The sequence below is a fragment of the Onychomys torridus genome, chromosome 9 (genome assembly GCF_903995425.1).
Source record: "Onychomys torridus chromosome 9, mOncTor1.1, whole genome shotgun sequence".
Classification (NCBI taxonomy): Eukaryota; Metazoa; Chordata; class Mammalia; order Rodentia; family Cricetidae; genus Onychomys; species Onychomys torridus.
In genome coordinates, this window is record NC_050451.1 from 34,500,371 (window position 1) to 34,528,327 (window position 27,957).

Consider the following 27,957-nt stretch of genomic DNA (forward strand, 5'->3'; position numbering starts at 1 on the left):
TCCTCAGCTCCAAAAAGAAAAACCAAAAAACCAACCAAACAAAACAAAAACCAATCTTGGCTGGGTGTGGCATCGCAGGACTTTAAAACTAGCACTTGGGAGGCAGAGGCAGGAGGATCTCTGTGGGTTCCAGGCTAGTCAGGGCTACACAGTGAGACCCTGTCTTGATTAAATTAAAAAACCACCACCACCATCCACCCAAACAAACAAGACGACTAATGGATTACAAATTGATTTTGTTTTTTCCCTGAGACAGGGTCTCATTAATGTAGACCAGGCTGGCCTTGAACTCAAAAGAAAAACGCCTGCCACTCCCTAGCCTGATTACAAATTGAAGTGGTTAAATATACTAGCGAAAATTAATTTCATTTGTTAATAAACGTGGCAAGTGGAAAATTAAAGCTGCACGCTGCGGTTGGTCATATATGTTTACTAGAGAAAACTGGTTTAGACTAAAGCCCCACATAAAAACTACTCAAGGGCTTCAAGAGGCAAAACAAACAAAAAAACCTTTCAAATTTCTATTCTCTGTTCAGTCCCTTGTGTTTCCTTCTTCCCTGTTGACCCATGTTCCTTAAATCCTGCTTCGGAGGCGGCTTTATTGGTCTCCTGAGAGCGGAACCAGCCCCGTAGGTCCGGGTTCGCAGAGCCGCCAAGGACGTGCCAGTTCGCAAGCAACCAGCCCACAGCACACTCCACCCAGATTCGCGTCTTCGGCCGCAGGCTAAACACCTAGGGGTGCTTTTCCCTCTTTTCTTTCTTTCATCCTTGTTTGTGTGTGGGTGTGTGATTTACTTCCTATTTTGGTCTCGAAAATTCATGGGGCGGGGCACCTGGGATAAACTTTGCAGAGAAGCCAAGTAAGTTTGGCGGAAGAGGACAGAAAAAGAACGGATGAAAAATTCTGGAAGGTGGGGAGATCAATTCCGGGCCTACCTACCCCATCGCCAACAGTTCGACAAGAAAGGAAAGTGTCAGGGAAGCGGAACCTCGGGGAGAAGGAATCCCGTCTCGGTTCGACGAGGAAGTTTGCAGAGGGCGGGCACATGCCTGACTTTGTCTCGGTAGACGGTCTGCCGTGACAACCGTCGCCGGCGGGAACAGACCACCGGCCGGCCGCCGTCCTTGGGCTCCGTCAGAGCAGCCGCGTCGTCGCCCGCGTTCCACCTCCAAGTCTTCCCCGGCTCTAACCCTGAGCCGGCCCGCCGCCGCCATCTTATACATCACTATCGCGAGACATCCTCAGCCGTCAGTCCCTGGACTCATTTTCCTGCGAGTCTTCCCCCCCCCCCCCACAGTTCTCGCCGTCGCTTAGGGAAGTATCGCGAGAGCTGGTTGCCTTGGCTCCCTGTAGCTATAGCAGCCGCGGCGGTTAAGGATGCGACGGCGGGAGCGGTGAGTGCGACACTCTCAGGGGGGCGGGGCCGACGGAAACGGGGTGCAGGGGTAGCGCTGGGGGAGGGGGTGCCGAAGGTCGGGCCTCGGGGGACCTGCACCCCGGGGTGACGTGTTGGGAGGGACTCGCGTTCCGTGGGCACCGGGACCGGGCTCCTTTCTGAGCTGGGGCAGGCGTGGAGGGTTGGTGCTGCTCGGGGGCGGGGTGGGGTGGTGCGGGGAGACGGGGTAGAACTGGGTTCAAGGGGCAGGGGAGGGAGCGGAGAGGGGCAATGTGTGTTGGAAGCGGAGAGGCTAAGGAGACTCAGAACAGGGTAAAAGCGACCAAGCTGCATCCTAAAGAAGCGGGGTGGGGGGGGGGGGGACGTGGGGGTATGTTGAAGGTGGGCAAAGAGTTGGGCCCAGGTTGTCTTTCACCTTTTGGGGGTGGGGTAGGGGTGCGGAAGAGAAAGAGGGTCCGATCTTTGCAAACACCCACCCCCGCCTCGCTCCACCTAAGGCTAGTCTGGCCAGCCGGCCAGCACCTGAGTCCCAAATGGCGTGGCGGGAAAGGTGGCGTCCCGGACCCTCCCAGCTTCCTGTCCCCTTGCCAGAGAAATATCCAATAAACCAACACTCTGGACTTGTGAAAGAGAAGTCTTGGTAAACTAGTATTAGTTGGAGAGGCTCTTTTCAACGTAGAGGCTGTGAGTAGGATAGGGAGTGATTGCTGCTCTAAAATAAAGCGTGGGGGGGGGGCGGGAGAGAGACTTTATTGAGAAAAAAAAAAAAAAAACAACCCAAAACCTGAGGTGTGCTTTCTCCGGAGCGTTTGTGAACTGAAAGAAGGGGGTGTGTGTTCACAACACATTTCTCCCCAGATTCATTCAAATGTAGAAATCCTTTACGATGTGCTTGCAAAATTATATATGCAGTGTAAAATCAGTAGAGATGATATGGCAAAAGAATGTACAGTAAGACGCTTAAACTTTTTTACAAATACAACTTAAAACTAAGGAAGTGTTTCTGTTGCGGCAGGAGGCTGAACACTCACTCAATCTAGGGATAGTTTTAGTACCCAGTGTTTCCATAGTATGCCCATTCAGATTGTTTTTGAAGAAATAGATGAGGTTTTATTTTAGGAGACAGAATAAATTTTGAATACCTGGAAATAAAACTATTCAGGAGTTAAAATTACTGAGGAAAAAAATTTCCTCTCAACCTCAAGAGCTGTTTTCTGAAGTTGAGTTTGGACTTTTTGGCCAGTTAATTCATTTCTAGTGAAAATTATGGCTTCATGTCAGGGATAAAGATAATTTATCTATTTTACTCCACAGAAACAAAATTATTAGACGCTTCCTAATAATTCGTCTCTATTTTGTAGGTATAAATTTACAAGGGATAACTTCTTTTGATTATGTAACTGGATTTTGCCATATTGAGATTCACAAATTCATTAATTAGAATAATGGTTTCTAAATCCTCCAGCTAGCTTAGATATAGTCATGGAACCCACTTATTTGATGTATATTAGAGGAAAACTTAATTTGTGGTGTTTGTAACTGAACTCTAAAGTAGAAATGCTGTTCTGGGACAAGTTAAAGCTTTGTGTGGTAGTTGAATCAAAATTTTTTTGCTGTGTGAGTCCAAGAACAAGCTTTACATAACCCCTGTCATATGTAGAATGCTGTGTAAGTGTTGAAGGGGAACAGATTACTTCATATATCTATTCCTCAAATATTTTTTTGTGTTTGTGAAACACATCCATCATTACAAAAATGATGTATTTTGTGTGAAGGATCTCAGGATATAAAAGTAAAACTTGATCTCTGCCTTTAACTGCTTAGAACTTATGTGGGGAGACAATGAGACATAATTACAATGTAATAAGCACAATATACTAATATACTAATGTGAGTATGAAACAAGGTTCTGTCTTTATATTTATGTGGTTGACAAGACTGAAATACTTTAAATATCATAAAACATTAAGCAAATTCTAAACTATGCTGCATAAATAAAACATTTTCAGGAAAAGAAAACGTTAGAATGGAAATTGGGGGAGGTTTTTCTGGTCCCACCCCGCTCCCCTCCAGGATGGGATTTGTAGCCTGGGTCTTCCTGCAGTCATCTTCCTGAGTCACTAAGATTACAGATAAGTGCAGGCATCAGTTTATAATGTAGTGTCCTTTAATTTTTTTCTTTTTTGAAAAGAATGGTTTATTGACTCTTCTGCAGGGAGACAGAGGCCAGGCAGTAACTGTAGTATACAACCTGTAGCCTACCTACTCTTTTAAAGTAAACATCACAACCTTTTGAGTCAGCATTTCATATAGCCTAGGCTGTCCTGGAATTCTCTGTGTTGCTGAAGTTGGCCTTGAATTCCTGATCATCCTGTCTTCATCACCTAAGTGCTAGTATTACAGGCATGCACTACCACAGTGGGCAACTTACAACATTCTTAAGTCACTAACAATAATAGCCAACATTCATTGAGGATTTTTTATCCTTTTTTTCTCAGACAGGGTTTCTCTGTGTAGCCTTAGCTGTCCTAGGACTCATTCAGGCTGGCCTCTCAGAGATCTGCCTGCCTCTGCCTCCTGAGTGCTGGGTCTAAAGGTGTGGCGCCACCACTGTGCAGCTGGTTGAGTTATTATTAATGTTCAAGGCATGGTGTCTCATTTTATCTGCGATACTGCAGTTGACACCTTAGTCTTTCTTTTTTGCCTCATGCAAGCAATGCATAAGTGCTCTAGCAGCAGAGCCTTGAATACCTGAGCTTTAAAAATAAGGATGGGTCTTGAGAGATAGATCAGCAGTCAAGAGCATGGTACTGCACTTGGAGAGGACCTAAGTTTGGTTCTCAGCACCCACATCTTGTGGCATACAACCACCTGTAACTCCAGCTCCGGGGGATCTGGGCTTCTGCACATGGCGTACACTCAATTCACTTTCTCACATGGCATGCATTCAACTCACACATAAAGAACATAGAAATAAATCCTACAATAAGGATAAAGAAGTTAAAAGATAACTCAGAGAAACAAAAAGGAAGCTGGGATTGGTGGTGCATCCTTGTAATCCTGTAATTTGTTAGGCAGAGGCAGAAGAATCATTGCATGCTTGAGGCTAGCCTGGTCTACATAGTGTGTTTCAGGTCAGCCAAGACTACATATGGAAATCCCAACTTAAAACAACAACAACACAAAAAAAAGTGATGACAACAAAATGAGGTGTCAAAAGGAATGAGGTCATTAAAGTCATAAAGCTGGTAAATGACAGATTATGAATTAGTTGGAAGTGATGTGAGTTTTTTGTTGTTTGTTTGTTTTATTTTTCAAGACAGGGTTTCTCTGTGTAACAAACAGCTCTGGGTGTCCTGGAACTTGCTTTGTAGAGCAGGCTGGCCTCAAACTCACAGAGACCCACTTGTCTCTGCTTCCCCAGTGCTGGGATTAAAGGTGTTCACCACCACCGCCACTGTCCTGGCCCTACTTGATTTTTTTTTTTTTTTTTTAGATTTATTTATTTATTTTATGGTCATTGGTGTTTTGCCTGTGTGTGTGTCTGTGTGAGGGTGCCAGATCCCCTGGAACTGGAGCTACAGACAGCTGTGAGCTGCCGTGTGGGTGCTGGAAATTGAACCCAGGTCCTCTGGAAGAGCAGCCAGTGCTCTTAACAATTGAGCCATCTCCAGCCCCATGATTCTTCTTCTTTTTTTAAAAAACAAAACTGGCATGATGGCACAAGCCTGTAATCTTGGCTTGTAGATGTAACTGTCTTGTTAAATAAGAAACACAGAGCCAATTGCAGAGTTAAAAGCCAGGAGGTCAGAGCAATAGCTGAGAGCTGAAAACCTTACCCTTCACTGCTTCTCTGTCTTTCCTCTCCGCCAGAGAGCTACTTCCTGTGTCCTATCTTTTAGATAGACTTTCTGTTCTGCTTTCTCATTGGTTGTAAACCCAACCACATGACCTCCTCATCACTGCCTATCTGTACAGACCTCCAGGTCTTCTATGGTTGGTATTGAGATTAAAGGCGTGCGGTCTCCATGCTGGCTGTATCCTTGAACACACAGAGATCCGCCTAGCTCTGCCTTCCAAGTGCTGGGATTAAAGGCGTGCACCACCACTGCCCAGCTTCTGCTGTGGCTTGCTCTGACCCCAAGGCAACTTTATTAATATACAAATAAAATCATATTTCAGTATAAATGAAATATCACTATACTGGTTACTTCGGGAGGTTGTGACAAGAGGATCACATAAGCCTAGAAGTTCCATATCAGCCTGTGCACAACCTAGGAAACATGTCTCAAAGGAAAGAAGAAAAGCTAGACTCAGGTGGGCAAGATGGCTCAGTGAGTGAGGGCGCTTCCTGCTAAGCATGATAATCCGAGTTTGATTTTCAGGATCTACACTGTGTTGGGAGATGCCACAAAGTTGTTCTCTGACCTCCACATATACATGTAGCATAGACCTAGTCTTGTCCTCCTCTGACTCTTGTGCATGTAAACACATTTTAAAAAGTTATGGGGGAGGGGAATGAGAGAGGACAAAACCTAGGGTTTGGCAACCTAGAGTTCCAGTCCAAGCCCTGTGAACTACACAAGAAAGATTCTTAAACTGGGCATGGTAGTGCACGCCTTTAATCCCAGCATTGTAAGGCAGAAGCAGGTAGATCTCTTGAGTTGAGGCCAGCTTGGTCTACATAGTGAGTTTCAGGACAGCCAAGACTACTACACAGAGACCTTGTCTGGGGGTGGTTGGGGGGTAGCAGTCTTGATATTGAGGTAGGGAGAGAAGTTGAAGTACGAATCATCCATGAGATCAAAATTTAGTGGGGTGGCTGGGATAGTATACATTTATTGAATGTGTTTTTCTTCATAGGCTTTTGTCCCTCATGTTGTGAGAGACAAAATTTACATTTTAAGTTTTGATTACTATGCCTAAGAGATCTATGAAACAAAAATGTGTCTGATCTACAAGCCCCTTGCCCAAGGACAGATATTTCCTGAAATACTAGAGCCGAACTTGATTCAGGGCTGTACTGGGTGGTTTTGTGTGTCAACTTGACACAGTTAGAGTCATCAGAGGAAGGAGCCTCAGCTGAGGAATGCCTACTGAGATCCAGCTGTAAGGCATTTTCACATTTAGTGATCAGTGGGGGAGGGCCCAGCCCATGGTGGGTGGAGTCATCCCTGGGCTGCTGGTCCTGGGTTCTATAAGAAGTGGGCTGAAGCACAAAGGCCTTTAATCCTGGAGGCAGAGCCAGGAGGATCTCTGTGAGTTAGAGGCCAGCCTGGTTTCCAAAGCGAGTTCCAGGAAAGGCGCAAAGCTACACAGAGAAACCCTGTCTCGAAAAACAAAAAACAAAACAAAACAAAACAAACAAAAAGAAGTGGGCTGAGCAAGCCATGGGAAGCAAGCTAGTAAGCAGCACCTTCCATGGCCTCTGCATCTCCTGCCTCCAGGATCCTGCCCTGTTTGACTTGCTGTCCTGACTTCCTTCAATGATGGACAATAATGCTGAAGTTTAAGCCTAATCAACCTTTTCCTCCCCAACTTGCTCTTTAGTCTCAGCAATAGAAACCCTAATTAAGACAAGGACCATTTTTCTGGGGAACCAGAGATAGACCCGGCCAGAGCCCATCCACCTGGCTAGTATTTAATTACTTCAAATTTGGCTTTTAGCTATGGTAGTGGTCTTATTCTCTATCGGTGTGATTAACAATATATTTATTTACACTCACATAAGAAACTAATTTGAATATTAACATCTTAGTAAATGTAAGGGTTTGTATTGTTATGCAGAGAATTGAATAAATTATAATATTCACAGGCTGCAAGTTGGTGGCCCATGACTTTAATCCCAGCTCTTAGGAGGCTGAGACAATTGAATCTCTTGAGTTCAAGCCTAGCTTGATCTACAGAGCGAGTTCTAGGACAGCCAAAGCTACACAGAGAAACCCTATCTTGAAAAACCAATAAAAAATTATGGGCTGGAGAGATGCCTCAGAGGTTAAGAGCACTGACTGCTCTTCCAGAGGTCCTGAGTTCAATTCCCAGCACCCACATGGTGGCTCACAACCATCTGTAATGAGATCTGGTGCCCTCTTCTGGCCTGCAGTCATACATGCTGTATATATAATAAATAAATAAATCTTTGAAAAAATTATAATAATATTCATGTGCTGTATAATTGTATAGGGAACGATGCTTGGGAAAATAGTAACAGGAAATAATCGACATTTGCAAGCTTCCAGAAAATGATTGTTTTAGGAGTGGAAATGTTAATTTATATTCATATATAAGGCAAATAATACTTAAAAAAATTTAACTTTATGTGTGTGTTTTGCCTGCAATTATGTGTGTATGTTTACTACATATGTGCATGGTGTCTGTGGAAGACAGAACAGGGCATCAAATCCCATGAAACTAGAATTATAGATGCTTGTGAGCTGCCATGTGGGTGCTGGGAACCAAACCTGGGTCCTCTGCATGAGCAGCAAGCATTCTTAACTGCTGTTAAGATTCTTAACTCCAGCCCCAAAATGTTACTTTTTAATTTGGGATTGTTAATTTTTTTTTTTTTTTTTAATTTAAACTGCTTGGCCATTAGCTCAGGCCTGCTGTTGTCTAGCTCTTACACTTAAGCTTAGCCCATTTCTATTCATCTGTACTTTGCCATGTGGCTTGTGGCTTACCTGTACCTTACATCTCACTTGTCATGGCGGCGGCTCGGTATTGTTAATTTTTAATATTTTAGTGTTTGAGATAGACTCTCATTTAACCTAGCCTGGCCTACATAGGTGATCCTCATCTTCTTGCCTCTGTGTTTCAAGTGTTGGGATTATAAGCATGTTCTACAATGTTGGCAAAAATTAAATTTTTTTTTTCCCCAGATAGGGTTTCTCTGTGTAACAGCCCTGGCTGTTCTGGAACTCACTTTGTAGATCTGGCTGGCCTCAAACTCACAGAGATCCACCTGCCTCTGCCTCCCAAGTGCTGCAATTAAAGGCGTGTGACATGTTCCTTCATCCCCTCTCCCCCTTTTTAAAATTATAACTCACTGAGTCTGATTAGTGCTGCCATTATATTCATGGGTGTTGGCCCATCCACTGGAGTGTAATTGACATAGCAGGGGTCACACCCTTAAAGAAAACTGGCCCTCCCACAAAAGCCATCAGTAGTCAATAGTTTCTAAGTTAGGATGGGTTCTGATGAGTCTCTGCTTCTTCCAAGCTAAATGTCAACTGCCTTTATCTTGTGCAGGCAACCACAGCTGCCCTGAATTCATGAGTGCAGTGGTCCTGTTGGGTCCAGAAGACAGTTTCTCTCTGATTGTCCCCAACCTCTGGCTCTTACTGCCTTTTGGCCCTCTTTTCCTTGGTGAGCCTGAGCCTTGTTGGGTGCGACTAATATGGATGTCCATTTGAGGCTAAGCACTCCACAGACACTTATTCTCTGCTTAATAATTTTTATGGAAAGAGTTATAGATGCTCTCAGGAAGTTTGGGAAACCAGTGTTGTCAGGAGAATGTAGCTAAAAGTCAAAGTACAAACTTATTACAATATGTTTATATGTCCTACATAGGACAAATGCTTTCAGATCATTTATCTAAGTGCCTCCTGTATTTCTGTATTTACTGTCTGTGTTGTCTGCATCACTGGGCCACTTTATCTTTTTTTTTTTTTTTAAGTGAACGGTTACAATTTTGTGATACTTAATAGTCTCAAGAAATACAGATTTAGCTGGGTATGGTGGTGCATGCTTTTAATCCCAGCAATGGGAGGCAGATGTAGGTGGATCTCTGGGTTTGAGGCTAGCCTGGTCCTATATACAGAGTGAGTTCCAGGACAGCCAGGGCTACACAGAGAAACCTTGTTTCAAAACAACCAACCAACCAACCAAACAAAACCCAAAAATATATATGAGATGAGTGAGTGGTATGTTTTCTTTCATTGAGTTGACTTTTTGAAACAATTCTGCTGTCTGTATTGATTTTAGCTGAAATAGCATATAGATAAAATGAGATTTTTTTTTTCCCCTAACACTTTTTTTTTTTTTTTAAATTTAAGTGGGCTGGGTGCCCATGTTTCTGTGAGTTATTTTTGAGATGTTGAGACATTTTCTGAGAAGTTTTGAGCAAAAAGAACACGATGATACAAAAATCCTTGAAAACTGACAGTGGAGCTTCTCCAGAGGATGGAAATGTTTGGGGTCTACAAGTGCTCTTGACCTGCACCGGACAGTCTGAGGGGCATTTCTTCTCATTAATACAACCTTCTTTTGTTGTTTTGAAAGTCACATTTGCTTCTGCTCCTCCAGGGGTTGTAAAAGTACTAATTTTGTACCACACATATTAACAGGAACAGTTGCAAACAGCTCACCCCTGCACTGTAGATAAAAGATGATTTCATCTTAAAGTTCAGTTTCTTCAAAGTTGGACATTTTTTTTTCATTCCTGTTTAATCTCTTTCTTCATTTTGTTTTGAGACAGAGTCTCTCTACATAGCCTTGGTGTCCTGGAATTCATTATGTAGACCAGGCTGGCCTTGAACTCACAGAGATCCACCTGCCTCTGCCTCCTAAGTTCTGGGACTAAAGGTATACACCACTATGCCCAGCACAAAAACTCTTAATATGGTGTGAGTTATTATTATGATTTTCATTTCCCTAATGATAAGTAATCCTGAGATGCTCATTGGTCATTTGTATATCTTACTTGATAAAAATCTCTTTTCAGGCCCTTGTCCATCCTTCCTTCCTCTCTTCTTTCCTATGATCACGTATTTTTGAGGTTTTATTTATTTATTTATTTATTGGTTTTTCAAGACAAGGTTTCTCTGTATAGCCCTGGCTGTCCTGGAACTCATTCTGTAGACCAGGATGGCCTCAAACTCACAATGATCCGCCTGCCTCTGTCTCTCAAGTGCTAGGACTAAAGGTGTGCACCACTACTGCCTGGCTTGCTTGCTTATTTATTTAAAAAAATTTTTTTAAAGATTTATTTATTATTATGTATATAGTGCTGTGTCTGCATGGCCAGAAGAGGGCACCAGATCTCATTACAGATGGTTGTGAGCTACCATGTGGGTGCTGGGAATTGAACTCAAGACCTCTGGAAGAACAGTCAGGGCTCTTAAACCTCTGAGCCATCTCTCCAGCCCCTGTTCTGGATCTTGCTCTTATTTATTTTGAGACAGGGTTTCTCTGTGAAGCTCTGGCTGTCTTGGAACTCATTCTGTAGACCAGACCTGCCTCTGCCTCCCAAGTGCTGGGATTAAAGGCGTGCACCACCACCATCCCCGTTTTATTTTTGAGGTTGTAGAAAAAGCATTTATTCAGTGCTCACTTCGGCAGCACATAGACTAAAATTGAACGATACAGAGAAGATTAGCATGGCCCCTGCGCAAGGATGACACGCAAATTCGTGAAGTGTTCCATATTTTTAGAGAAAACCTGATCTGACCTAGTCTGGTGATCAGATGGCCAAACACCCTAACAGTCGTGCTGGAACTCTCATCCAATAACTGATGGAAGTGGATGCAGAGATCCTCAGCGAGGCCCCAGGTGGAGCTCCAGGTATCCAATTGTCGAGAAAGAGGAGGGACTGTAAGAGTGTGAATTGTTGAACTCAAGATTGGAAAAAGCACAGGGACAAATAACCAAACGAATGGAAGCACATGAATTATGAACCAATGGCTGTGGAGACCCCAGCTGGATCAGGCCCTCTGGATAAGTGAGACAATTGAATAGCTTGAACTGTTTGGGAGGCATCCAGGCTGTGGGACCCGGACCTGTCCTTAGTGCATGAGCTGGCTGTTTGGAACCTTGGGCTTACACAGGGACACTTTGCTCAGCCTGGAAGGAGGGGACTGGACCTGCCTGTACTGAATCCACCAGGTTTAAATGAATCCCCAGGGGAGTCTTGGCCCTGGAGGAGATGGGAATGAAGGGGAGGGGGTGGGGGAAAGGTGGGGGTGAGGGCAGGAGGGGGGAGGACAGGGGAATCCATGGCTGATGTGTAAAATTAAAACACAAATATAATAATAATAAAAAAACATTTATTCATTTAATTTTATGTGCATTTGTGTGCCTGTGTGTAAGTATGTGTACCATATACATGCAGGAGCCTGTGAAGGTCAGAAAGGTTATATACTTTGGGATTAGAGTTACAGTTGTGAGCTACCATGTGAATACTGAGAACTGGTCTTCTGCAAGAGCAGTTGGTGCTCATAACCACTGAGCTATCTCTTCTGTCCCCCTTGTCCATTGTCATTACTTTTTGATGCAGAGTTGCAAGAGTTCTCTCTACATGTTATATACATTTACCTTTTTTGTTGCTATTGTTTGTTATTTTGTTTTATGGAGACAGGGTCTCATTTAATAGCTTAAACTGGCCTGGAACTCAGTGTATGGCCCAGGATGGCCTTGAACTTATCATGATGTGTAGCTGGAAGTTTCTCCAGTACTACCAGGCCCTGAGGTCCTGCAGCTGCCTATACATGCAGGCAGAACATTGTAAACTTATAATAATATAAATAAATCTTAAAAAAAAAAACCACAGCTGCTTATAAAATAGTCACTCAGAGGCTTATATTAATTACAACTGTATGGCCTGTGGCTTCAGCTTCTTGCTAGCTAGCTCTTTCATCTTAAATTGACCCATTCCTATTCATCTGGTGTTGCCATGTGATCATGGGCTTACTGGTCTGTTGGCGTCTTGTTGCTCCTTCTGCACCTGACACCACCCTTCTTCTCTCTGTATCTCTGCTTGGATTTCCTGTAAGCTTTCTTGCCATAGCCAGAACTATTTATTTATTATCCAATGGGAGCCACACATATTCATACTGTACAGAAAGACATCCCACAGCAATGATGCTTCTTCCTCAGCCTCCTAAGTCCTGGAATTAAAGCCATATATGGCTCTATATAACGTTTTATCACATTAACTGTTTGTAAATAATAGCTTTCATTTTATTAGTTAATTTTTTTTTTCAGAGCTGAGGACCGAACCCAGGGCCTTGTGCTTGCTAGGCAAGTGCTCTACCACTGAGCTAAATCCCCAACCCTAGTTAATTTTTTAATCTGTTGATTATGCCCTTTGGTGTATAGGAATTTGATTGTTCTGTTTTTATATTTTTAAAAATATTTTTACATATTATTTAATTCATGTAAAAAGAACAGTACAATAGGATCCTTGTATTCACCATCTAGTGTGTAAATACTACTAAATTGCTCTATTGATTACAAGTTTGTTTGTTTGTTTTTGGTTTTTTGAGACAGGGTTTCTCTGTGTAATTTTGGTGCCTGTCCTGGATCTCTCTCTGTAGACCAGGATGGCCTCGAACTCATAGAGATTCGCCTGGCTCTGCCTCCGGAGTGCTGGGATTAAAGGTGTATGCCACTACTACCACCTGGTCTCTGATTAAGTATTTTTACTTGAATTATCTCTCAACAGTAACCCAGGGCCTTGTAGTGGTGGTGCACGCCTTTAAAATCCCAGCACTCTGGAGGCAGAGGCGGGGGATTTCTGTGAGTTTGAGGCCAGCCTGGTCTACAGAGCGAGATCCAGGACAGGCACCAAAACTACACAGAGGATCCCTGTCTCGAAACCTGTCTGCCACCCCTCAACAAAAAGATAACCCAGGCTGTTGGTGCATATTTGAAATCCAGCACCACCACTCACCCATTTATATAAGTTATTAGTGTGTTAGAAGTTACTGCTGGCTGAAATAAAATATTAAAGAGGTCTTGTGAAGGAGGACTAAGTTCTTTTGTTCTTTTTTTTTTTTTTTTTTTTTTGAGACAGGGTTTCTCTGTGTAGCCCTGGCTGTCCTGGAACTCACTTTGTAGACCAGGCTGGCCTCGAACTCACAAAGATCCTCTTGCCTCTGCTTTCCGAGTGCTGGGATTGAAGATGTGTGCCACGCTGCCTAGCCTGAGGGCTAAGTTCCTAAGTTTTGTTTCAGGTTCAGGGTGTAGTCAGCAAGCACCACCAGAAGTTCTTGTACATAGTAAGACATAGATATATTTGTTATTTGCTCCCCAATACTTTTGACTGCAGCCTTTTGAAATGAAATCAACTCCATCTATCTTTGGGCTAGGATTGTTCTGTTTTCCCAACAAAGAAATGGACATAACAGAGTAAATATTTTCTTAAAGATAGTGAAACTGAGGAAAAACTTGGAATGGAAGTATCTAGTTTTAACTGCATACAGCACATTCAGCTGCCTTGGCTATTTTAGATTTGTGGACAGAGAAAAATGGAAGACTATGTAGTGGTGCTGGGAGTATGGCTCACTTTCTAGCATATATAAAATCCAGGGTTCTATACCCAGCACTAACTATACCCTTAGTACTTGGGAGGTAGAAGTAGGAAGATCAGAAACTAAAGGTCATTCTCTTGTACATAGTGAATTCAAGGTTAGGAAAGAAAATATAGAAGAGCTGTAATTCCCTCTTAAGGAAAAATTTCATAAAATCTGTCCAAGAAGTAGTGATTTTTTTTTCCAAGACAGGGTTTCCCTGTGTAGCTTAGCGCCTTTTTCCTGGAACTCACTTGGTAGCCCAGGCTGGCCTTGAACTCACAGAGATCCGCCTGGCTCTGCCTCCCGAGTGCTGGGATTAAAGGCGTGAGCCACCACCCCGGAGAAGTAGTGATTTTGATAAGACTGGTTATAGCAAAACTTTTGAGATAGGAGTGTGTCAGAATAGTGGTGATAGACCTGACTTCCTTTGTGGCTGGACTGAAGTTCTCCTGTGAGTCCTCTGCTAGCCACAGCCGAGGCATCACTGTTACCATTGGTCTCTGAGTCAGTACTGTGTCAAGTGGCCAGATCAGGAGATGATCCTGCGTAAGGAAGGACTTGTTGCTGCACAGGTTGTGAATGTCACTTTAAACATACAGAGACTTGCTTACTGGAGGAGGAGCTGCTTCTTAAGGATCAGGTGTGAATCTGAAGGATGACCTCATCCTTCTAACCAGACCTGCCCTAGACGCTGAGTAGATGCTTTTCTTATTACACGTCCTACAGCTGGGAGAAACAGGATATGATTGAGACTTCAAGCACTTTGTGAGTAGGGGGCAAAAAGCACTTTGGGGAATCTTTTGAAATGTGTGTATGTGAATGTCAAGTTCAAAGTGACATACATTTAGACTTTCTCTAAGTTGAGGATTCCAGAAAGATGCAAGAGAGATTGAAAAAGCTTTGGTGCCTCTAACTTTCTTCTAGTGGCCTCTCTTGTTTTTTTTTAGACAGGGTCTCACTATGCAGCCTTGGATAGCCAGGAACTGTATATGTAGACCAGGCTGTCCACAAACTCAGAGATCCACCTTCCTTTGTACTGGGATTAAAGGCATGTACCACCATGCCAGGGTTTAGTGGCTTTAAAAAAATATTTGTGTGTGTGTGTGTGTGTGTGTGTGTGTGTGTGTGTGTGTGCCATCATGTGCATGTGGAAGTCAGAGAACAGCTTTGTAGAGTTCTCTCCTTACTTTATGTGGCTCTGGGAATCTAGCTCAGGTTATCAAGCTTGTGTTGCAAGCCCTTCACCTGACCCTTAGCAGTTCCACTGGCTTCTTCTTGGTGTTAGGAATGAACCAGTCACTCTGTCTCTCTGTCTCTCTGTCTCTCTCACACACACACATATACAGAAAATTAAGAGTTCAAAAGTTTTAGTAAAATGTATAAGTATTTATAAAACTGCAGGGGACTTGCTATTTGGAATAAAAATTAAGGCAGACAGACTCAAATAGTTTGAAAACCATTTATATAGGAAACTTAGGATTTGTGGTAGAGGTAGAGGTGAAAAAAATTTAAAACTACAAAAACAGTATAACATGTATATCCCTATCCACAATTAATCATTAGTCACCTGGGTGTGTGTTGAGACTTGGAACCAGGACTCCGCACATCCTAGGCAAGTACTCACCAGCTGAGCCCTACCCCTCTTCAGCAGTTTCTTAACTTTGCCTTTCAAGCCTTTTAATACTTGATGGATAGTATTTTGAATTTCTTGTTTATAGGTATAAATATGACTTTTCAGAAGACATATTTCTAAGCATCCGAAGTTTTAAAAGCTGGGCATGGTCATGCAGGCCTTTAATCTCAGCACTTGGGCAGTAAGAGACTGGGAGAGCTCTGTAAGTTTGAGACCAGTATGCTCAATATAAATATATAACATTAATGGACACATAGTAATTGTATATATTTGTGGGTACAGTAATGTACGCAGTATACATATGTAATGTGTAATGATCAGATTAGGGTCATCTCAAATATGTATCATTGTTTTGTGTCTCTGCTTTCTGAGTGCTGGGGTTAAAGGTGAGCCCTATCATGTGTGGCACTGTTTTGTGGATAAGGTCCCATTATGTAATCCAGGTTGTCCTCAAACTTGGAATCTCCCTGTGTCTGCTTCCCAGTTATACTATTATAGTTAGGACAACACCATTGCATCAGTTATAAACTTTATTTTCACCTCATTTCTCTACAGTGTTTGTATTGCCAGTCTGACATTACCCTATGTTAACTCAAAACCCCCAAGGGTGTTGTCTTCTACAAGATGACCTCAACTGTAGATACAAGATGAAAAGTTGAGAGTTTCCAGGTCTCCTCACTGGCCAAGATGATATAAATTCAGGGATTCCTATAACCTCTTCAAGTCTGATAATTAACTAGACTAGCCCAATAAACTCAAGAAAGCATTTTTTCAAATGCTTCTGGCTTTATTTTAGCAAAAAGGTACAAATCTGAAACAGAAAAGGAAGAGCTGCTAAGATTCTCTGTCCTGATAACTACAGACGGTCCAGTCCTGCATCATCAATGAAGCCAGAGTCATGGTAGAATAAGAAATATTGACAACAAGCTGAAGGAAAGAGATGAAGCTTTCCCACAAATTCTCTTTTTTTCTTTTCTTTAAGATTTATTGATGGGTTGGGGATTTAGCTCAGTGGTAGAGCACTTGCCTAGCAAGCACAAGGCTCTGGGTTCGATCCTCAGCTCAAAAAAAAATTCCAAAAAGATTTATTTATTATGTATACAATGTTCTGCCTGCATGTACGTCTGCAGGCAAGAAGAGGGCGCCAGATCTCATTATTGATAGTTGTGAGCCACCATGTGGATGCTGGGAATTGAACTCAGGACCTCTGGAAGAACTGCCAGTGCTCTTAACCATCTCTCCAGCCCTCTTTTTCTTATTTAAAGATTTATTTATTTATTTATTTATTATGTATACAGTGTTCTGTCTGCATGTGTCCCTGCAGGCCAGAAGAGGGCACCAGATCTCAGGACCTTTAAAAGAGCAACCAGTGCTCTTAATCTGTGAGCCATCTCTCTAGCCCTCCCAGTTTTTATCTCAGGCACAGAAGTGTCTATGGGTTTTCAAGAAAGCCTAATTAAAACCAGATTCAGATGGGCTCTGTAATGATCACTAATTCTTCAAGCAATTAATCCCCTTGCCTTGCTTTTCATGTTGTCTACTGGGCATCAGGCATTCTAGAAGTCCCTGGAGGTCTGTGACTTGAATTGTTCTTTTGATGTTTTACATTATTATTCTACTCAGTCAAGATTGCCTTTATTGGTGAATTATTTAGAGAGTGAGACAAGACAAAAACAGACTTGGTAATGCTGGGTGAGAATTATCCTTAGAACGTGCTATCTTCCTGTCTCATGAGTGTATACTACCAGCCTGGGAAGTTGACTGTCTAATGTACAGCTTTTTATCAGAGCCTCATTTTGTAGACATGATTAGATTGTTTTTTTGGCCACATGAAGATTGTACTTAGTCTCCAGACTTTTAGTCCTAAGAGTCAGGTTCCCCTGGCGGTGGTGGCGCATGCCTGTAATCTCAGCTCTCGGGAGACAGAGGCAGGTGGATCTTTGTGAGTTCGAGGCCAGCCTGGCCTACAAAGTGAGTTCCAGGACAGCCGCTAAAGCTACAGTGTAAACCCTGTCTCGAAGAACCAGAAGAAGAAGGAGGAGGAGGAGAAAGTAGTAGTGGCAGTAGTAGTCGTCAGGTTGACATGTGACCAAAGCCTCAACCATGTGATTGGTCTTTTCTGTATTGCCAGTTGTAATCTTGAAATTGGTGAGGTGCATATGTGAGTCAGTTGATTAGCATAAACTCAGTGGGTTTCACAAAAACAAAAAACCAGAGGCACTCTAATCATTGGAAAAATTCCAAAAATTTAGAAGTTCTCTTCCAGGATTGAGGGATAAAAGACAAACCAGCTTCTTTATTGTGCGCAGTGCTGGCGTGAGCTCATACACTGCGACCTTCAGAGACCTTAGAGATCTCCACGGCACTTTGTTCCCATTGCTAGCCTACTTTTTCATTGGTGAATCTTTGTTTCTTAGCTATTAGCACTATGTCTGGCTTTTAGTAGCTGTTCACTAGATATTTAATGAGTTAAAATATTGAAGATAGGGCTGGCAAGATGGTTCAGTGGGTAAAAGTTTGCAGTCAAGCCTGATGACTTGAGTTGATTCCCAGAACCTATATATTGGAAGTAGAGAAGTCTCTGCCCCCCACATGTGCACCATGGTATGTGCATGCGCACATACAAATACATATGATAAATAAAACATTTAAGGCAGTTAATGGATAGGTGGAAAGCTTAGCTTTGATTGTCTTAGAGTTGTTTTAAAATCACACAGAATCAGTAGTTTCACCTTGTCTCTAGCTGAGGGGGTCTTAGGATAGATATCAGACATCACCTAGTTCCAGAGTGGAAGAAAGTGGGAGTTTATTATGGGAAAGAAGTGTGACAGTATGGGCAGGACAGCAACAAAAACATACATTTCAGCTTTGGGGGAAAGGTATGAATACTTAAGCCTTTTCTGAGAAAAAATTAAGTATTCATATTTTTTCTGGGAAAGGAGTCTCAGGAGGCATGCCTCACTTTGCACATGGCTCAAAATATTCCTATGCTGATGGTCTACAGCCCGCATGGGCAGAGAGCTCACTATTACAATATAGGCATCCTGGGGCTCCAGGACTGTTCTAGGTCAGCATTGTCGTCTATTGGTGGTTAATCACTTTGGTAGATCCCTGTTTTTATGCTGGCTTATTGCTAACTACTTGCCACAAGGGTGTATCAGACCATTTTCTGCTGGTTTAACCTTTGTCTTTTCTCTTCTTCTTCTTCTTCTTCTTCTTCTTCTTCTTCTTCTTCTTCTTCTTTTTTTAAAGATTTATTTATTTATTATGTATACAGAAGAGGGCACCAGATCTCATTACAAATGGTTGTGAGCCACCACGTGGGTGCTGGGAATTGAACTCAGGACCTCTGAGCCATCTCTCCAGCCCTGTCTTTTTTTCTATTCTCACTTACACTTTAAAATTTTTTCTTTTTTTGAGACAGGGCTTCTCTGTGTAACAGACCTGGCTGTCCTGGAACTCGTTTTGTAGACCAGACTGGCCTCAAACTCACAGAGATCCCCCTGCCTCTGCCTCCCGAGTGCTGGGATTAAGGGTGTGCGCCACCACTGCCTGGCTTTGTTTTTTTTCCCCCTAATTTAAAGAATATAGAAGCCATTGAGATGGCTCAACAAGAAAAGGTACTTGGTGTCAAACCTCACAACCTGAGTTCCATTCCTGGTATCTACATGGTGGAAGGAGAGATGGGCTCCTGCAGGTTGTGTTTTGACCTCTGCTCACCTGCATAGATGAGTGTATGCACACGCACACATACACACACGTACACTCATAATTTAAGAAAAAGAATACATAGGTTTTAATTCCCTCCCTCCCCTCTTCTCTCTGTCCCCCTCCTTTTTCTTTGCCCCCTTCCCCCCTCCCCACTTGGTCTTGGCCTTGCTAGGTAGTCTGACCTCACCATCTTCCTGCCTCAGCCTCAGCCTCCCAAGTGCGAGGATTCTGCCACCTCAGCTCCAAGCTTCTTCACCTCCCTGTGTTCTGCCAGCCCGGGTACAGTCAGATTGTTTATCAGATGGTTTTCGTTTGACTCCTAAGTGAGTACTCTAGGGAAATATGCCTAATAAATAGGAGGGGAGTTTACAAGCATGAAGTGGAATGTTTGTAATTGTTGAGCAGAGGGTGTGTCTAGCAGGCATCACTCAACCTGCCTTGTTCATCTGCTTTGGCTTCTACTTCAACCCTGGAATAGTCTGACATTTGCTGCTGTACCATTTCAGTATATGTTCAGCCTTTTTCTTTTTTAAAGTCAGAGAGGATTATTTTCCTCCAGCACCATGGACTATGTGTAGTAAATGGTATTGATACTGACTTCTCAGCTGGGGAAATTGTGATTGTGTTCTCTTCTGATTTAAATGACAATAGCAAAAGAATAGAATGCACAGTCTGCTTTTCCTACATATTCTTTAAAAACAATTATTCAAAACTGGCACATACAAACAGAACTTGTTTGCCAAGTATATGAAGCCATCCAGTCTTACCAGGTGGCAGCTGCTGTTGTTTATGGAGAACTAATTTAATCCACAGACATGAAACAAAGAGTGTCTTGTTTTGCAAAAAGGGAAACTTAAAAAAAAAATGCGCCGGGTGGTGGTGGCAGTGGTGGTGCACGCCTGTAATCCCAGCACTCGGGAGGCAGAGGCAGGTGGATCTCTGTGAGTTTGAGGCCAGTCTGGGCTACAGAGCTAGTCCAGGACAGGCTCCAAAGCTACAGAGTAAACCCTGTCTCGAAAAACCAAAAAAAAAAAAAAAAAAAAAGCATCCTGGAACTCACTTTGTAGACCAGGCTGGCCGGCCTCAAACTCACTGAGATATGCCTGCCTCTGCCACCCAAGTGTTGGGATTTATCGCATGTGCCGCCAGTGTCCGGCAAAAATGCAGCTTTATTGCGATATAATTCACATGCTGTATAATTCAGGCATTTAAAGTATACAGTTCAGTGATTTTAATATATTCAGAGTGGCCAATACCACAATCACTTTTAGAACATTTCACTTTTAGAACGAAGAAATGCTGTACATCTTAGCAGTCATTTTGTTTACTTCAGTCTCTCACTGCTGTAGATAACCTGTAATCTTTCTGTCTATATATTTGTCTATTCTGGACATTTCATATAAATGGAATCATGTAATAGGTGGACTGGCTTCTTTCGCTTAGTGTTTTTAAGGTTCATTTTTGTAGCATTCCTATAGTGGCTAAATAATATTTACTTTATGACTATACTTTTTTTGATAGTCTTATTTATTTATTTATTTTGAGGCAAGGTCTCTCTATGTAGCCCTGGGTGTCCTGGTACTCACTATAAAGACTGGGCTGGTCATGAACTCATAGAGATCTGCTTGCCTCTACTTCCTGAGTGCTGGAATTAAAGGTATATGTCACTGTGACGACCTTAATAGTTTTAACTTTAAAGACTTACTTATTTTTAATTATGTGTACGTGTGTGTCTGTATGGGGTATGTATGTGCTAGTGTAGATGCCCTTGGAAGCCAGAAGAGAGTGTTGGATCATCTGCAGCCGTGGTTCTCAACCTTCCTAATGTTGCAACCATTCAATATGGTTCCTCATACCATAAAATTTGTTGCTACTCATAACTGTAGTTTTGCTACTGTTATGAATCATAATGTAAATATCTAATAGGTAGGATATCTGATACACGATCCCTGACCACAGGTTGAGAACCACTGCTCTAGAGCTAGTGTTATCGGTGGTTGTGAGCTGCCAAGTATAGGTGCTGGGAACCAAACTTGGGTCCTCCACCAGAACAGTAGACTATTTTAACTGTGGAGCTATGTCTCCAGTCCCGTTTTAATTTTGATGAAATTTGGTTTATCTAATATTACTCTTTTTGTCACTTGTGGTTTCTTTCAGTAGACAAAATCACAGCAGTTTAAAGATTTTGTCTTCTTTTTGTAACTCTAGAATCAAGCAACACTTCAATTTAAAACCATCATTACATCATCATTGTGTGTTACAACTTTGAGTAGTTTGTTCTCTCCTTCTGTCGTGAGTTCTGGGATCAGAGCTCAGGTTATCTTGCTTGTGTCACATTGATTGTCCCCAGTGAACCACCTGGCTGGCTGTAGGCAGCACTTTATTCTATAAAACAGTATCTACATGAGCCAAGTGGAGGAGGGTCCCCCCCCCCCCCAGCTGAGGACTGAACCCAGGGCCTTATGCTTGCTAGGCAAGCGCTCTACCACTGAGTTAAATCCCCACCCCCAGAGGTTGGTTTTTTGGACATCAAAAACAAAGAATAAAGAAAAGCAGTAAGAAAAAGACTGAACCCACTAGGCCACACCTACTGCAATGAGGAGAGGCCCCATAGAGTCAATGCCCTTCTAGAATTCTTAGTGCTTTTGATTGTTTTGAGGATTGATCCCAGGGTGTCGTTCATGTCAAGAATGTGTTCTACCACTGACCTATATCCCTAGATACAGCTCTATTTTGTCTTTTATTTTTTAATTTTTTTAATGGAGATGGGGGTCTCACTATGTTAGCTGGCCTGGAATTCATTATGTAGCCCAAACTAGCCTTGAACACACAGAGATCTGCCTGCTTCTACCTCCCCAAGTTGTGGGATTAAAGGTGTATGCCACCGTACTGGGCTCTATACTATGTTCCTAATGACTTAGAGGGCTACCATTATATTCCTGATGGTTAATTGCATGCATATATGTGTACCATGTGAATACAATGCCTGCCATGCGCCAGAATATCCCCTGGAAACAGAATTACAGATGGTTGTGTACTGCCACATGGGGGCTGGGAATTGAACTCAGGGTCTTTTTTTTTTTCCCCCGAGACAGGGTTTCTCTGTAGCTTTGGAGCCTGTCCTAGACTAGCTCTGTAGACCAGGCTGGCCTCCAACTCAGAGAGATCCGCCTGCCTCTGCCTCCCGAGTGCTGGGATTACAGGCGTGTGCCACCACTGCCCGGCTTAACTCAGGTTCTTAAGGAAGAGCAGTCAGTGTTCTTAACCATCGAGCCATCTCTCCAGCCTGTGATGTTTAACCTTCATTGTCAACTTGTCTGGATTTACCATGGAATTACACACCCAAAGGTGTGTCTATGAAATGTTTCAGGAAGGCTTAAAAGGCATTACCACTCTGAATGTGGGTAGCACCATGGTTTGGGGGTCTGGATTGAGATGAGAAAGGAAGCTAAGTGCCAAGATTGCACTCTCAGCTTCCTGCCTACCATTGCAGTGTGACCAGTTGTTCATGCTCCTCAGCCAAGCCTTTTCAGCTGTGAGCCAAAAGAAATATTTTTCCTCAGTTGCTTTGTCAGATGTTCTGCCGTAGAGACAGAACAAGTACGCTGTTTGTACATCTCCCTTTGTGTTTAGCACTGGTCAGTGGAACGAAGTGTTTCGTCTTGGGGTGGCACTTCTGTACCTTGGCACTAGGCATTAGGAGACCTGGTTAGAATGTTAATAGTGAGCCAGAGACATAATGATATCTTTTTTCTTTTAAACTTGCCACTTGCTTTGCTGCCAAAGGACTACTTTAGTTTAAGCACATTGTTAAAATGTAAGAGTTTAATTAGTTTTGGGCAGTGTCCACAGCTGTTTAATTTTACCAATAAACTTTAATTAAATATTGTTTTCATGAACTCATGTATTTTCTCTCAAGGTATAGAAATATAGCCAACTTTCATATTTGGCAAGAATTCTGCTGATGAGTTTTTTTTCATCAGTATGCTTGTAAAACAACTCATTTCAATAAAGCTGTTTTATAAGCAGAGTAATACATAGAAGAAGCACGTGTTTTGGTTTTCTGGACCTTTGTGCCCTGCCTGCAAATGCAAGCAAGTTCTGTTTGACTGATCACATGTCTCAGGGTGGGACCCAACTGCAGTTCCCTAAGAGAGGTGTGGAGATCTTGTCATCTTTGGGGTGGAAGAACCTTTAGATTTCAATCCTTGTTTTAAATGGACTGACAGTCTCAACAGCTTAGTTTACATAATTTCTATTTGCATAATTTTTTAATTTCTTTAATAGCATGGCCTATTTTATGTTTAAGGCTGAAGAATTTGCCTGCTTAAATGGTTTAAGTGCAGATAGTATTTCGAGTTTTGAATTAAGGGTTCAGACGACATTGTTTTGGTGTTTCCCTGGAGCAATGCAATGGTGTCTTCACATGGTCGCTATACAAAAGGCTCTTTTAAAAGCAGCTGCCACCCTGCAAACTGTATTTTTTCATGACCCCTGCTATCAGGAATGTCTTTGGAGGAAGCAGCCTCATGCAGTTGTTCTAAGCCTTCAGTGAAGTTTGTCATAGGCCCTTCCCAGTTAGTTTTGGTTCCTTCCTTCAGTTCTTTGTGCCTTTTAGCACCGTCATGAATTGTTAATGTTCAGTTCCTGGTAGTTGGCAAAAAAGAAAAGAAAAAAAAAAGTTTTATCCTTGCTATCCTGTCCTGCGCCTTTGTGGTTTAGATGAACAGTTTCCCATTGTTGCCAGTTGCCCTTGTCTCCTCCCTCTTGTACCCTTGCCTCTGTTCCCGTCCTGTATCACTTGCCCCACAAATGCCCTTGTGACTGCTGGAAGGTTTTGGCTGAGCTCGAATGGGCTATCTGGTAAGCATTGTAGTTGTATAAAACTGTGTAGAGGGAAGGTATAAGGACTAGGGAGTGTTTATAAAGTTGTTTCATCTTTTATTCTCCCTACAGTGACAATTTACTTTGCTTTGAAATTGAGATATGGACTCAATTTTCAGGAGACTTTTTTATGTTGTCTCTTTCTGCCCCCTTTTCCGCTAGTTATTAAAGTTTGGAAATTTTGCTTTACTTCTCTAACATGTATAAATACATATATTTGAACTTATCGAATCACAGGGAAGAGATAAGGTTTAAAGGAAAGAGTTGCAAGTTTAGTGTTTTTAAGTTGCCTTCAAACAAGTTATTGGTGAGGAGGTTATGGTCCTTTATCTAGTTTTCAAGCTCATGGGTTAAAGAAGTGACCTGTTTTGCTGCTAACCTTACAGTCTCCTGTACTGTCTCTAGAAGCAGAGTGATTTCTTTTCCTGTCACTAGAATGGTGTTGGAGAAAATCATTTGGGTTTTGAGGTTGTTGCCCTTCTGGGAAGTGGTTTGCTAAGAGTTTCAGATAATTGTTTCTAGAAAGCTTCTTAGGTTAGATTTGGTGCTTAGACCCTGTTTCTTTGTTTTTGTTTTTTGTTTTTTTGTTTGTTTTTTGTTTTGTTTTGTTTTGAGACAGGGTTTCTCTGTGTAGTTTTGGTGCCTGTCCTGGATCTTGCTCTGTAGAACTCACAGAGATCCACCTGCCTCTGCCTCCCAAGTGCTGGGATTAAAGGCGTGCACCACCACTGCCTGGCTTAGACCCTGTTTCTTTCAGGTCTTAGGTACTTTAAAAAAATAAAATGTTCTAGCTGGACACCCCTAATTCTAGCACTCAGCCGGGCAGAGGCAGGAAAATCTGTGTGAGTTCAAGGCCAGCTTGGTCTACAGAGCTAGTTCCAGGACAGCCAGGGCTACACAGAGAAACCCTGTCTTGAAAAACCAAAAAAAGGGTTGGGGATTTAGCTCAGCAGTAGAGCGCTTGCCTAGCAATTGTAAGGCCCTGGGTTCGGTCCTCAGCTCTGGTTAAAAAAAAAAAAAAAAAAAGAAAGAAAGAAAGAAAAAGAACCCCCCCAAAATATATAAAAAAATAAAAAATTTATATTTGATGCTCAGCTCATTCCAATGACACTTGAACAATGAACAATGTTTCATGATGTGTCTATTTCCTTGAATTATATATTTTGACCTCATCTAAGAAATGTGCTTGTGTGTGTGTGTGTGTGTGTGTGTGTGTGTGTGTGTGTGTGTTTGCAAGAACCTTTGGGTTTGCAATTGGCAATATGAGGACAAACTTGTTGAGATTTCTTGCTGTTTAGTTGAGCCTGCTTTTCAAGTGGAGGTTGTACTTACTTGTACAGAAATGATTTCTTGAGCTCCTAGTCTATGCTAAATGCCACACATTTTTAATTGGAATTTCTAATTCCAATTTCAACCCTGACAGGCAGATAGTATTTTTCCTAATCACGCATAGGTAGAACTTCTTTTCCCTGTCCTCTTCTCCTTTCAGTATGAGGAAAATGACCCCTGCTTTTTAAGAATTAAGGACATGCTTTGTGCCCAATACTGTTCACTTGAGTAGTAGCTGCCTTTATCACAGTTTTACAGCTGAAAGAGCCAGTACTGAAGTTTCTCCTGTTCCCTGGAAGTGGTAGAGTTAAGAGTTTGAACTGGCTCAGAAGCTAGAGTTCAGTAGTAGCATTTGAGGATCTGAAGACTTTGGGGATAATTCCAGCACCTCCTGTCTTACTGCTCCCCTAAGGCACGTTTTGTTTGGGCTTCTTTTTGATGCCTTGCTTTGGTAGCCTCGGTCACCTTCCTTCCCGGTCCTGTTCCTGCTTTCTCACACTGGAGTTGTACCATTCCGTACCAGTGTTCTCATGGCAGAAATGAGTCAAGCTGGTGCTGTCATTGGCTTCTCTTCCTATTTTTCTCTGTGGATAGTGTCATTATATTTTCATTATTGTGCAAAGTAACCCAGGTACTGATGTGTTCATGATTGCAAAATAATTCATGGTTGTAATCAAGTATCTAAATTGTAAAAGCATTCCTTAGTGATTTAAAGAATTAAGAGAGAAAAAACATCTTTGGTTCTTAGTGATTTAACCAGAGGGTTATATAGGGTAAATTTATGGAATTCATGTTTATTTATTTATTTATTTTGCTTTCCAGGGGCCAAATAAATTGCTCTGGAACTCTTTTTCAACCTGTTACTAGTTTGTTCCTGTTGGCAATGTGGTTAGGAAAGGACCTTGTTTTGTTAGTGTATATTAATCACACATAATGGATTTCATTATGACACTTTGATATAGGTGTGTTGTCAGTTTTGCTCTTTTGGGGGCCCACCACCTAGCTCCCAAATAAATCACACATGGAGGCTTATTCTTTGTTATAAATGCCCTGGCCTTAGCTTGGCTTGTTAGCCAGCTTTTCTTAATTTATCCCATCTACTTTTTGCCTCTGGGCTTTTTCCTTTTCTGTTCCTGTATACCTTTATTTGTTTCTTACTCCATGGCTTGCTGTGTAGTTGGGTGGCTGGACCCTAGAGTTCTCCTTCTCTGTCTACTTTTTTTCTCCCAGATTTCTCCTTCTATTTAGTCCCTCTCCCTGCAAGTCCCACCTATCCTTCTCCTGCCTCACCATCGGCCGCTCAGCTCTCTTTTAGAACATCAGGTTTTAGACAGGCGCAGTAACAGCTTCACAGAGGTAAACAAACGCAAACAAAAGGAACACACTTAAAATAATATTCCCCAACACAGATGTACAATATATTTTGATGATACTCACCCTGTCTGCCCCACTCTTTCCCAATTGGCCCCCAGAAAGTGACTTAACGTCAGTGACTCCTCATTATAAGATATGACCATCATTAGTGCCTGTCAGAATGAGTTGCTACCTCCAAATGAATGCTGATATTAGGTAAGACTGGGCAGATGGGTGTGGGAGGGTATGGGAAGAGAACAGTCCTTAGTTAGCAAAACTCTGGGCATGTCTGCAGAATAATTTAAATTGTTTTCTTTTGGTTTGTGAGGCGGGGTCTTGCCTTCTGGGAGATAACAGGTTATGCATCCCTTCCTTTGAAGGAACAACCCCGTCTATTTAACATTTCTAACACTTCTGGTTCCCCTAGTGCTTATCTGTGAGCACAAGGACCTCTGTGCCTCCTACAGAGGTAGAGTGTAGATGGCGTGATGTGAGTTTCCAATGTAGTGAGCCCAAAGGAGGGTGAAGTACATAGGAGACTGCAAAGGTGACAAGAGAGGACTAGCCATTGTCTCCCGCTCTCTCATCCCCTTTCTTTGTAAACGTGTATATAGCACTGTAGAGACCATCTCCATGTACTGTATATTATAACACACAACACGCACATGTTAAATGTCATTTTCCTTTATGTCATTGGCAAGTATTGTCTTCTAATCTTTGGCTTGTCTTCATTCTCATATTCATTCTCTTGTCTTTGAAGGAGCAGACATTCTTAATTGTTAAGTACAAGTTTATAACATTTTATTCTTTTGTAGGTCATATCTTTTCTGTCATTTCTAAGAATTTTTGCCTAATGAAGGGTTACAATTTTTCCTTTTGCTCTTTTTCCGGATTTTATACTTTAATTTTTCCATTAGGAGTCTGTTCCATTTTTAATTTTATCACAGATGGTGTTTATGAGTCAAGGTTCCGTTCTTTGCATGTAATTGTCCCAGGTGTTTGAACATTGTTTGTTGAATACATCTTTGTCCTTTCATCAACATTCTTTGTTTCAATCAATGTATTTTTGTCTTTTTCTTACCTTATTGCGCAGGATATTATCTTCAGAATATGTTTAGTAGGAATGATTCAATTAGACATCACTTCCTTGCTTGGGACTTGGGAAAGTAGGAGTGATCCTTATTAACACAATTCTATTTGGGGGCAGATGAGACTGCTTATCTGGTTAATGCACTTACCACCAAGCCTGACAACCTGAATTCAGTCCCTAGACCCGCATATGATGGAGGTTATTTTGTGACCTCTATGTGCATAAATGAATAAATGTAATAATTGGAAAAAAAAAAGAAAAAATCTACTT

At 42.1% G+C, this 27,957-nt stretch overlaps 1 protein-coding gene and 1 non-coding gene across 11 annotated transcripts in view; both read left to right on the top strand.

The window, feature by feature from the left end:
* Positions 1-800: 800 nt before the first annotated feature.
* Positions 801-27,957, top strand: part of Usp54 (ubiquitin specific peptidase 54) — a 97,288-nt gene continuing 70,131 nt past the window's right edge. For 6 of the 10 annotated variants that reach the window (XM_036199862.1, XM_036199864.1, XM_036199865.1 and 3 more), the window contains exon 1: positions 23,814-23,894. The gene's annotated coding sequence lies outside the window, so the exon portion shown is untranslated. Of the gene's footprint in view, positions 1,396-23,812; positions 23,895-27,957 lie in introns of those variants that run through there. The other 4 variants (XM_036199869.1, XM_036199870.1, XM_036199872.1 and 1 more) reach the window with 2 other exon arrangements.
* LOC118591706 lies at positions 10,721-10,826 on the top strand. The gene has a single exon (XR_004945996.1). It is a non-coding gene; the product is annotated as a U6 spliceosomal RNA (small nuclear RNA).